Source organism: Lampetra fluviatilis, chromosome 2 (assembly GCF_964198595.1).
Source record: "Lampetra fluviatilis chromosome 2, kcLamFluv1.1, whole genome shotgun sequence".
NCBI classification, from domain to species: domain Eukaryota; kingdom Metazoa; phylum Chordata; class Hyperoartia; order Petromyzontiformes; family Petromyzontidae; genus Lampetra; species Lampetra fluviatilis.
The window spans coordinates 30,731,746-30,743,934 of record NC_136276.1 but is presented as its reverse complement, the minus strand read 5'-3'; positions in this window follow the sequence as shown (position 1 = coordinate 30,743,934).

Below are 12,189 nucleotides of genomic sequence, written 5' to 3'. Positions count from 1 at the left end.
TTCATGGTGGTGTACGGTTACTTATTAGTGCTAGTTTTAACTGTGTTATTTAAGCACCTCTGTTGTTTCTAAGGCGTAACTTACAGCAAGGGTAAGGACAATAAACAATTTTCTTCTTGGTTCTTTCGGTAAAGTCACGTAGAAGGGAAATACTAAAAACAATGTTCGGGTTCTCACAATATTTTGTTAGCTCCTTTGTTATTCCACTGCTGGATGAGGCCTTCACGTGGATGAGGATCTGGGAGGGGAGGAGAGTGAACTGAGAGGTAGGAGAGAGTGCGTGGAGGGGAGTAGAGTGAGCTGAGAGGAGGAGAGAGTGCGTGGAGGGGAGTAGAGTGAGCTGAGAGGAGGAGAGAGTGCGTGGAGGGGAGTAGAGTGAGCTGAGAGGTAGGAGAGAGTGTGGGGAGTAGAGTGAGCTGAGAGGAGGAGAGAGTGCGTGGAGGGGAGTAGAGTGAGCTGAGAGGTAGGAGAGAGTGTGGGGAGTAGAGTGAGCTGAGAGGAGGAGAGAGTGCGTGGAGGGGAGTAGAGTGAGCTGAGAGGTAGGAGAGAGTGTGGGGAGTAGAGTGAGCTGAGAGGAGGAGAGAGTGCGTGGAGGGGAGTAGAGTGAGCTGAGAGGTAGGAGAGAGTGTGGGGAGTAGAGTGAGCTGAGAGGAGGAGAGAGTGCGTGGAGGGGAGTAGAGTGAGCTGAGAGGAGGAGAGAGTGCGTGGAGGGGAGTAGAGTGAGCTGAGAGGTATGAGAGTGCGTGGAGGGGAGTAGAGTGAGCTGAGAGGAGGAGAGAGTGCGTGGAGGGGAGTAGAGTGAGCTGAGAGGTATGAGAGAGTGTGGGGAGTAGAGTGAGCTGAGAGGAGGAGAGAGTGCGTGGAGTAGAGTGAGCTGAGAGGTAGGAGAGAGTGTGTGGAGTAGAGTGAGCTGAGAGGAGGAGAGAGTGCGTGGAGGGGAGTAGAGTGAGCTGAGAGGTAGGAGAGAGTGTGTGGAGTAGAGTGAGCTGAGAGGAGGAGAGAGTGCGTGGAGGGGAGTAGAGTGAGCTGAGAGGAGGAGAGAGTGCGTGGAGGGGAGTAGAGTGAGCTGAGAGGTAGGAGAGAGTGCCTGGAGTAGAGTGAGCTGAGAGGAGGAGAGAGTGCGTGGAGTAGAGTGAGCTGAGAGGTAGGAGAGAGTGCGTGGAGGGGAGTAGAGTGAGCTGAGAGGAGAGAGTGCCTGGAGTAGAGTGAGCTGAGAGGTAGGAGAGTGCGTGGAGGGGAGTAGAGTGAGCTGAGAGGTAGGAGAGTGCGTGGAGGGGAGTAGAGTGAGCTGAGAGGAGAGAGTGCGTGGAGTAGAGTGAGCTGAGAGGTAGGAGAGAGTGCGTGGAGGGGAGGAGAGTGAGCTGAGAGCTAGGAGAGTGCGTGGAGGGGAGTAGAGTGAGCTGAGAGGTAGGAGAGTGCGTGGAGGGGAGTAGAGTGAGCTGAGAGGTAGGAGAGTGCGTGGAGGGGAGTAGAGTGAGCTGAGAGGTAGGAGAGTGCGTGGAGGGGAGTAGAGTGAGCTGAGAGGAGAGAGTGCGTGGAGTAGAGTGAGCTGAGAGGTAGGAGAGAGTGCGTGGAGGGGAGGAGAGTGAGCTGAGAGCTAGGAGAGTGCGTGGAGGGGAGTAGAGTGAGCTGAGAGGTAGGAGAGTGCGTGGAGGGGAGTAGAGTGAGCTGAGAGGTAGGAGAGTGCGTGGAGGGGAGTAGAGTGAGCTGAGAGGTAGGAGAGTGCGTGGAGGGGAGTAGAGTGAGCTGAGAGGAGAGAGTGCGTGGAGTAGAGTGAGCTGAGAGGTAGGAGAGAGTGTGGGGAGTAGAGTGAGCTGAGAGGAGGAGAGAGTGCGTGGAGGGGAGTAGAGTGAGCTGAGAGGTAGGAGAGAGTGTGGGGAGTAGAGTGAGCTGAGAGGAGGAGAGAGTGCGTGGAGGGGAGTAGAGTGAGCTGAGAGGAGGAGAGAGTGCGTGGAGGGGAGTAGAGTGAGCTGAGAGGTATGAGAGTGCGTGGAGGGGAGTAGAGTGAGCTGAGAGGAGGAGAGAGTGCGTGGAGGGGAGTAGAGTGAGCTGAGAGGTATGAGAGAGTGTGGGGAGTAGAGTGAGCTGAGAGGAGGAGAGAGTGCGTGGAGTAGAGTGAGCTGAGAGGTAGGAGAGAGTGTGTGGAGTAGAGTGAGCTGAGAGGAGGAGAGAGTGCGTGGAGGGGAGTAGAGTGAGCTGAGAGGTAGGAGAGAGTGTGTGGAGTAGAGTGAGCTGAGAGGAGGAGAGAGTGCGTGGAGGGGAGTAGAGTGAGCTGAGAGGAGGAGAGAGTGCGTGGAGGGGAGTAGAGTGAGCTGAGAGGTAGGAGAGAGTGCCTGGAGTAGAGTGAGCTGAGAGGAGGAGAGAGTGCGTGGAGTAGAGTGAGCTGAGAGGTAGGAGAGAGTGCGTGGAGGGGAGTAGAGTGAGCTGAGAGGAGAGAGTGCCTGGAGTAGAGTGAGCTGAGAGGTAGGAGAGTGCGTGGAGGGGAGTAGAGTGAGCTGAGAGGTAGGAGAGTGCGTGGAGGGGAGTAGAGTGAGCTGAGAGGAGAGAGTGCGTGGAGTAGAGTGAGCTGAGAGGTAGGAGAGAGTGCGTGGAGGGGAGGAGAGTGAGCTGAGAGCTAGGAGAGTGCGTGGAGGGGAGTAGAGTGAGCTGAGAGGTAGGAGAGTGCGTGGAGGGGAGTAGAGTGAGCTGAGAGGTAGGAGAGTGCGTGGAGGGGAGTAGAGTGAGCTGAGAGGTAGGAGAGTGCGTGGAGGGGAGTAGAGTGAGCTGAGAGGAGAGAGTGCGTGGAGTAGAGTGAGCTGAGAGGTAGGAGAGAGTGCGTGGAGGGGAGGAGAGTGAGCTGAGAGCTAGGAGAGTGCGTGGAGGGGAGTAGAGTGAGCTGAGAGGTAGGAGAGTGCGTGGAGGGGAGTAGAGTGAGCTGAGAGGTAGGAGAGTGCGTGGAGGGGAGTAGAGTGAGCTGAGAGGTAGGAGAGTGCGTGGAGGGGAGTAGAGTGAGCTGAGAGGAGAGAGTGCGTGGAGTAGAGTGAGCTGAGAGGTAGGAGAGAGTGCGTGGAGGGGAGGAGAGTGAGCTGAGAGCTAGGAGAGAGTGATGACTGTGAGATGTGATTGCTCGCTCATGGGTGCCCAATTTAAAATGTGAAAGTCAAAATTCGATCCATGCAGCCTCAGCAGCAGCAGCATTCAGGTAGCAGACACAACGTTTGGTAGGTAGCCTTGCATGAGGATAATCCGAGCGAAAATATGCACGTTACCTTACTCTTTGGTTCTTTCGGTAAAGTCACGTAGGTAGAAAAATAACAGATCACGACGTTTCGATCGCATCAGGTGGGACAACCACAGCAAGAAAAAACTGCTGAAGTAGGCGGTGGTTGTCCCACCTGATGACGATTGCTTGTGTTGCGATCGAAACGTCGTGATCTATTCTTTTTCTACCTACGTGACTTTACCGAAAGAACCAAAGAGTATGGATTCCTGCAGTCACGAAAGCTTCAAATCAAGATCGCACTTGACCTTGTTTCGCAAGCGCGTGTACAGGTGAACACGGGACCACACCGAAGATAGTTCAAGAAGACGGTGGTAACGACGGCGCGGGCGGGGGGGGGTAGGAGATTGGAGGAAACCCAAAGGAGGTACATTTGATGGGAAACAAGGAGATGCTGAGAGGAGCTTGTGTAAGGTTACAGAAGGTCGAGGGTGAGGGGGGTAAATACGGAGCGTGGGCCTTGAACTCAGCACTCCGAGAGAAGAGAAGGCTGGTTGAAAAAAGAGGTCACAACGCGTGTGTTACTGAGTCCCCTAGGTCGGCTCAGCCTCAAATGAGTACCTGGTGCGGTGTGTCAACATCGCCACTAGGGAGACAAAGGCGGCCGGGCGTGGTGCTGGCCACCCACCCCCGCGTGTGTCGTGTAGGCCTTCATAGGCGCTCGCTAACAGCACTTGCCCCCACAGTCTTTTGAGGTTATAACGGGGGATCTTTGTCTTGTCTTTGTTACTGGAACAATGCAGTTTGCTTCGCGCGACTCCCACACGTATGCCAAGTCCACCATTGCTCCTGTAAACAGGTGGCAAGTGCGAAGTCCGCGTGCCTCACACCACCGTTGGGATTATGAATGCCAAAATAATTACGCTTACGTTGCTATTGTTTCAACAGTAATACGCCACTCTTGCGCCTGGAATTCATGGTAATTGATATGCCCCCCACCCCCGACCCCCCCGCTGTTGCTGATAACTCGGACTCACAGAGATGATGGGCACGATATGCATTCTGACCACACATGACCGGAGGAGCAATGCAATGCAGACACAGATGACCGATGCAATGTAGGATAATTGAAAAACACCTAATTTGCAAACGTAATTGCATTGCATATTCAAATGAGGAGGGTCCTTCGGTTTTTCACTCCACATTTAGAGGACTTGGCTGCTCTAAATGTCCACGTGACGATAAGCCAGGTCGCTTCTGGGAAAAAAATTAACTATATAGCTCAGTGGACCTTACCTGGTAACATAAAATAGTTTTAGTTGAATCGTTTTTTTTTAAATCAAGATTGGCAACTTTTGGACCATCAAACCCATAGACTCACACGTGGGCCACTATGTATTGTTTTTCGAATGATGCCACGGAACATTCTGACGTTCACTGTGAAGCAGACGGCGCTTCTCATCACGTGGACATGTTTTGCAGCCAAATACTCCAAACGCGTGTTTCTCAATGAAAAAAATAACCTGCGAATATACTCGGTTGAGAAAACACCTCGCAACACCGCTCATCCTACTGTACCTGTCTGTAAAACACAGCGCATTCTTTTGTGATAGCCTCGTGCTATGAATGGCGTGAGAACGAAATGTACCGAATAATTTTGATTTGGTCTATTTTGAGGTGTGCTCTCTCTCTCTCCACGTCTCACGCAGACACATTAAGGGACCTGTGTGTGTGTGTCTGTGTGTGTGTGTCGTCGGTGCTCGCTAACAGCACTTGCCCCAACACCCTGGTGAGGCTATATGGGGTATGTTTGGTTTTGTCGTTGCGTGTGGGGAGCGGTGGCGTAGCGGTTAGCGCTCTGCGCTACGAACCTGGCGAGCCGAGTTTGATTCCCACTCACGACCAACAACACCCAGTGACGATTATCTGCACCGGTCCTGGGCCTCTCTCAGGTCGACTCAGCCTTAAACGAGTACCTGGTGCGATGTGTAAACATCGCCACTGGGGAGACAAAGGCGGCCGGCCGTGGTGTCATTCTGCCTCCCCCCCCCCGTACTCATGTGCCCTGTCGACCTTCATCGGTGCTCGTTAACAGTTACTTGCCCCGAAAGTCTGCTGGGGACACACGGGAGAGCTTTGTCGTGTGCGTGTGTCGCGTCTCAATGATCTCTCTCCCTCCGACTCCCTCTCGCTCTCTCTCTCACACACCTCGAGGCCAAGGCCGTAATTAGAATATATATTGGTGGGGGGCACATCCCCCCTCTAATATTCAAATATGCTCAAAATGTCCCCCCCCCCCCCGATATATTGCTATAGAAAATAATTGCTCTGCGATGTAAATAAAAACAACAATTTGTTAAACCTTGGCCACAATATCTGGACTTGTCTTCATTAAAATCAATGCATAGATTTCTGTTCATATGATTGTGGTTATGGTTGTAATTTATTAATCCCTAATCTCTGCCATTACATACAATGAAACAAGAAATGCTTAAAAAAGTAAAAACAGAGCAATGTAATACAATAGACTATTAGACATTATTGTAAAAAATAAAAAAAAAAGTCCATCCCATGTGTTAGTGATTTTTTTTTAATATTTTAGGCTGGAAATTAGTTTTCAAATTTCCATATTTTTCTGGGTTGGGACCCCCAGACACGCTATGGCTACGGCCTTGATCGAGGCTGCTGCTGCTGCTGTTTGCCCGAGGTTCCACCGCGCTCCGCGATCATTCGCCCCATAAACGCACTCGGAGAGCGGTTACGGCGCCCGGCCAATCGAGCCCACCCACCGCAGACATTACAAAATGATGAAAACCATCACGCACCGGAGCAAAGGTCCATTGCGACATTAATCGATATACATATGCAGGCGAGATGCACCCTGTCGTTCAATTATTACACCGCTGAGTGGTGGTGGTGGCTTCGTTTGTCGCGGTGGTGGTGGTGCACGTGTGTGCTCCACGCATCTCTTCTTCACAAGCAGGGTGGGTGGATCATGAAGAAACCAGCATCATCATGGACCTGAGACTGTGATTCCGCTGGGCGACTGTACATTTTGTTATTATTTAGAGGTGCCTATGAATGTCGTTGGAGTGGGAAAATCAAGAAGACACAATCAATAGACATACACGCAGAGAGGAACACAATACGTATGCACAGAGACACGATACACACGCAGACACGTGTGTGCAGAAATACAAACATACACGAAGACAAAGATCCCCCGCATAGCCTTAACAGACTGTTGGGGCCAGTGCTGTAAGTCAGCACACATATCAAACAAAGACAAACAAACACGACGGTCATGTATACATACAATGCACACACATAGGCACATACATAGATATACACACGGAGATAATCGTATGAACACAAATACACGTGCACAAAAACACACTTACATGCAAACTCCGAGACACACACACACGTACATATAGACACAAACGCATTGCCCACAAAGAACCACGCACGAACATACAAAGATCCCCCCGTGTAGCCTCAACATAATTTAGGAGCAAGTGCTGTTAGCGAGCACCTATGAAGGCGTCCACGAAGACACACACACATACAACCACACACGCACCAACAGCCAGTAGGTGAGGTTGACATTACCACAGCGCTTGTGCCAGGCTAGGTGCACACACACACGCGCTTTCAATGTTTGTGGATCGCGCCTGCAAGCTGGCTCAGCTGCCTTGGATCAGGAGCAAGCGACGCACGTTGGAGGCAGCAGCGCCACGTGACATGGTGAGTGGTCACTCGTGAACTGTGCTGGAGATCACGCCTAAAGGTCACCAGTGGCCCGCGGGCCTTATGATGAAGAACACAGGTCTATGGGTCTCGATGTCAGTCTATGAGTCTGAGGGGGGATCTAAAGCTCTCAAGGCGATTCCATGGGTCTCGATGTGAGTCTGTGGGTCTCTGTGAGTCTATTGTTCTGTGTTGAGTCTGTTGGTCTCGATGTGAGTCTGTGGGTCTCTATGTGAGTCGGTGGGTCTCAGGGTGAGCCTATGGGTCTCTCTGTGAGTCTATAGGTCTTAGAATAAGTCTATGGGTTTCAGGGTGAATTTACGGGTCTCTATGTGAGTATATTGTTCTTCTGAGCAAATGGGTTTCTTTGTGAGTCTATAGGTCTCAGAATAAGTCTATGGGTTTCAGGTCGAGTTTACGGGTCTCTATGTGAGTATATTGTTCTTCTGAGCAAATTGATTCCTTTGTGAGTCTATAGGTCTCAGGGCAAGTCTATGGGTTTCAGGGTGAGTCTATGGGTCTCAGGGTAAGTCTATGGGTTTCAGGGTGAGTCTATGGGTCTCTATGTGAGTCTATGAGTCTGAGGGCGGATCTATAGCTCTCAAGGTCTCTATGTGAGTCTGTGGGTCTCTATGTGAGTCTGTGGGTCTCAGTGTGAATCTATAGATGTCTTCTTCGTATGGCTGATGTTGACGAAGAGCAACGACTGTAATTGTACATTGTGGTGGTCTCAGATGATCGCGTCTGGAGTAGCGGATTGGTGCATCGCTGCTGTCATGGCGATTCGTCCTCCTTCATGTGTGTGCATCGGGCATTAAGTCGTCACGTGTTCCATGGTTCCGTTCTGAGCGGTGACCACGGTCTGCAGGATAAATCAATATTCTGATTCTGACCGGGGAGGTGTTGATTTTCCCATTGGCGCATCATCATCAGCATCAATTATCCGCATCTGCTGCTGCCATAGTTTGTGTGCGGAAGCGGTTTAGGGGTTGTGGCCCCAGAAGCTTCAGGGTTGAAGATCTTCTGCGTTGAGAATGACTACAAGATTATGAACGCCGGCGTCGTTATGGAGCATACAATGAACATAATGCATCGGCAACGTCTCCCATCATACACACCTGTTTCTTCGCATAAAATGAGTAATATGTAAAAAAAAATAAACACGCTTTTATTAAATGTACTAGTAATGGCGAACTCCACGACTCCAGGAAGTGGCCCCGAAGCTTGCCATAACGTAAGGGACCGTAGTGATTTACAGCCAACGTCAGTTGACCGTGGATAATTAGACCAAAGCCGAAACATAACATATGAAAAAAATGTTTAACAATATTAAAATATTTTATTTTTTATGATAGAATATAGTATTGTCATCAGTATGACACAAGTATACCAAGTTTGCAGTCGATACCACATTGGGAAGTGGGTTAAAATTGAGTTACAAGATTTATGGATACAACAACGACAACAACAGACAGAGCGAGTTAAATGAAGGCGTGTAATAAATGAAAGTGATTGTTGCACAACACATCGGTCGCAGCGCCCTTCTGCGAGTTCGCAATATCAGCAGCGTTCGCTTCAAGACGAGCAGAGTCAACGCTGCTGCTCAGCCGCCAGATGTCGCAGGCAACGGAACCCTTCCACTTGACAACATTGGCACCCAGTCGGACGCAAAATCGCATGTGCAGTGCACGCAATGATCATCAACGTCATTGTGGTGAATACAAAGAACTAAAATAAACAATCAGACTTGAGCAGATAATCACCAATTACAAGTGTGGGGGGGGGGTTCTATTTGGAGGGGGGTTTCTATAGAGGGGGGGGGGGGGTGGAGAGGCGGTGGGGGTAGGGGTGGAAGAGGAGGCTGCGAGGAAGCAAGTCGTGTTATGGGAACCCCGGCGCTGTCGCCGAGGGGATGATGGGGATGCGAAGCGCGGACTTCGCTCAATGCGCGATGCTCAAAACGGGGTTCAATTCCCCCGGAGCTCGGGTTCATTCCGCATGGAGTTGAGTGAGTGTAGTGGATGATAATAGCACTTGCCCGGACAGCCTGTTCAGGCTATATGGGGGATCTTTGCCAATGGGTGCTCATGACGAGCGGAGACGATTGGTAAAAAGGGGAAAGTTTCGTTTCACTCTAAGAGACTACACATTCAATTCGTTTCACTCTAAGAGACTCCACATTCAATCCGTTTCACACTAAGAAACTACACATTCAATTCGTTTCACTCTAAGAGACTACACATTCAATCCGTTTCACTCTAAGAGACTACACATTCAATCCATTTCACTCTAAGAGACTACACATTCAATCCGTTTCACTCCAAGAGACTACACATTCAATTCGTTTCACTCTAAGAGACTACACATTCAATCCGTTTCACACTAAGAGACTACACATTCAATTCGTTTCACTCTAAGAGACTACACATTCAATCAGTTTCACTCTAAGAGACTACATATTCAATCCGTTTCACTCTAAGAGACTACACATTCAATCCGTTTCACACTAAGAGACTACACATTCAATCCGTTTCACTCTAAGAGACTACACATTCAATCCGTTTCACACTAAGAGACTACACATTCAATCCGTTACCAACCACCTTGAGCTGTTATGAAAGGCGTTTCATATAAAGCTGTACTCGGTATTATGTTTGGATCGTCTATTGACACGTAAGTCGGGAAGACACCATTGGGCTATAAGACTTTACTGCATGATGGGCTCTCATTCCAAATTCCAAACTCCACCGTTTGAAAAGTATCCGCGACGTAGATTGCGCAATGGAATAAGGTCGCGGCCGCTGCTCGCCACCGCACACACGGAGAGCAGTTCCAGAAGAGGTCTCGTCCGCGACCGCCTTTCGCGTGACCAAGTGGAGCGCATGACAGCCGAGTCTTGGCGCGTGACGAGTTGTCGTGCTGCGTGTTTTACGGGGCGAGGCGGCCCATGCAGAGTTCTTGATCGCAAGGCCCGCGGGTCACTGGCGGCCCCTGGTGGCCTTTAGTGCGGTTCCCGATAAGACACAAAGAGTGAAAACACCATCATCATCCTCGTGCTGATGTCAAACCCCCAATGGTGTCAAACGTGCGGCGGCCCTCACGTTGATGATGTCTCATCGGCGAAAGTGGCCCCCACCCCACCCCCCACTCCTGACACTGCAATGCGAACGCTTGGGAGCGAATGGCGCAATTCAACCTGTCACATCAGAAGGATGAGAAGTGTATTTTACACCGAGGAGTTAAAGCCCATTGAGCTAAGAAGATGTTTGTCAAGGGCGACTCGGCAGGCAGACAAGATCAAAGCGTTACGCAATTACAGATGTATAAACAAAAACAAGCTTAATAATAATACTACAATAATAACAATTATGATGTCGAATTGCATTCGCACGTGAACTGGAGTGATTTTTAATAATACTGTAGAGTCAGATTAAATGAGAGACAGAGAAGGCAGAACGGACAGGCCTGAAGACGAACCTATCGGTGGTGTTTCCAAATCGTCGAGGCTTTGAAAACCTTTGGTCCAAAAAGTGTGCGCGAAATCGTGGAACTATCCATCGACAATTAAATTGTGCGGTGAAGCTGCTTTGCCGGTGGGTGCACAAGTACAATGAACAACAACACCACCACGTTTTGTTTACGTGCAGTAGCGGTCGTGACGGCAATGGGTCAGGTAGGGGCCCCAATGTTTGATTCGCCTCGCACGGTCGCCACCCTATGAGGCTTCGTCTATCGCGGCTTCTCTTGCCTAATGACATCACGGCAACGCTCACGGTCTCGAACATTGAACGCTGTAGGGGGCTCTCGCTCTTCGCAAAATGTAGCCGCCGCGGCTCCGTGTTACCCCTTTGCGATGTTACGTTCACCGCACTGATTCGATTGGAACAAACTTTCTCGCTCGTTTCCACTGCGTAATCACGACTCACTGATTGTTCCCCAGCTCAACCCACGATACCTTCAACTCCCCATCATAACCGCCACGGCTACTGTTCCCCATTCATCTTCTCGTTATATGGTTATTGCTCGTTAACCTCACTCATTCAAAACGTTCATCATCATCATTAACCGTCATCGGTTTCGCTTTCACCGAATTCTCGCATCGTCACAGTTCCGCCCTCCATTGCTTCCTCTCATCTGTTTCATTCACCGCATCTCCACCATTATACATCTATAACGTACCGTTGTTAATTCTGTGTAAAGTGTATTGGATATATAAATCATTTCAAGATAAGAGAGTACTTTCATAAAAAATATGTATATACAAATCATGTAAGCCGAGTTTTAAATCAGTTTTTGTTCTTTTACACTGTTGTTGAAAACAAATCTCATGACGTTTTTCAAGGGAGGCCCCAACGCGTGGCTTTTGCCACCAGGGATTGGGGAGAGGGGGGGGGGGCAAGGCACCCCCTGCCCCCCCGCCCCTCGCTAGTTACCGCTACTGGCCACGTGACCATCGTGTCGGGTGGAGGTGGGTTCACGACGCATTTACATTTCCCCAAATCCAACACCGACAGAGCAACTGCGTTGTTACGAAGAGCACAGCACCTGTTGACGAATGCGGCGGGGACGTTGTGTGTTTACCTGTGCGGGCGCTACAGGTGCTTCCATTCCCAAGGGGGCCGGTGCCAATTCGTCACGAGCTTAGAGGGCAGCGGAGGTTGTTGGGGAGCCGTGGGTGGTTGACCCATGATCGTATTGAGTGGTTTTATGACCTCTCTCTCTACCTCCTCAACATCAATGCCTATCCCATAGCGTGCGCTCTTTCTCTCTCGCGCCCTCATCACCCCCACACTCACCACCAATCATCTTACATTTCCATCCGTGTGTTCGAGTATTTGTCTGTGCATCTAAGTGCATATATATGTGACTGTGTATGCATGTATATGTAACTGTGTATGTATGTGACTTGTGCTGTCTGTGTGACTGTGTCTGTGTGACTGTGTATCCATGTGAATGTGTGTCTGTGTGACTGTGCATGCACTCTATGTGACTGTGTGTCTAAGTCACTGTGTATCTATGTGACTTGTGTCGTCTATGTTACTGTGTGTCTATGTGACTATGTTATTGTGTGTCTATGTGTCTATGTGACTGTGTGTCTATGTGACTGTGTGTCTATGTGACTGCGTGTCTATGTGTGTATGTGACTGTGTGTCTATGTGTCTATGTGACTGCGTGTCTATGTGTGTATGTGACTGTGTGTCTGTGTGTCTATGTGTCTATGTGACTGCGTGTCTATGTAC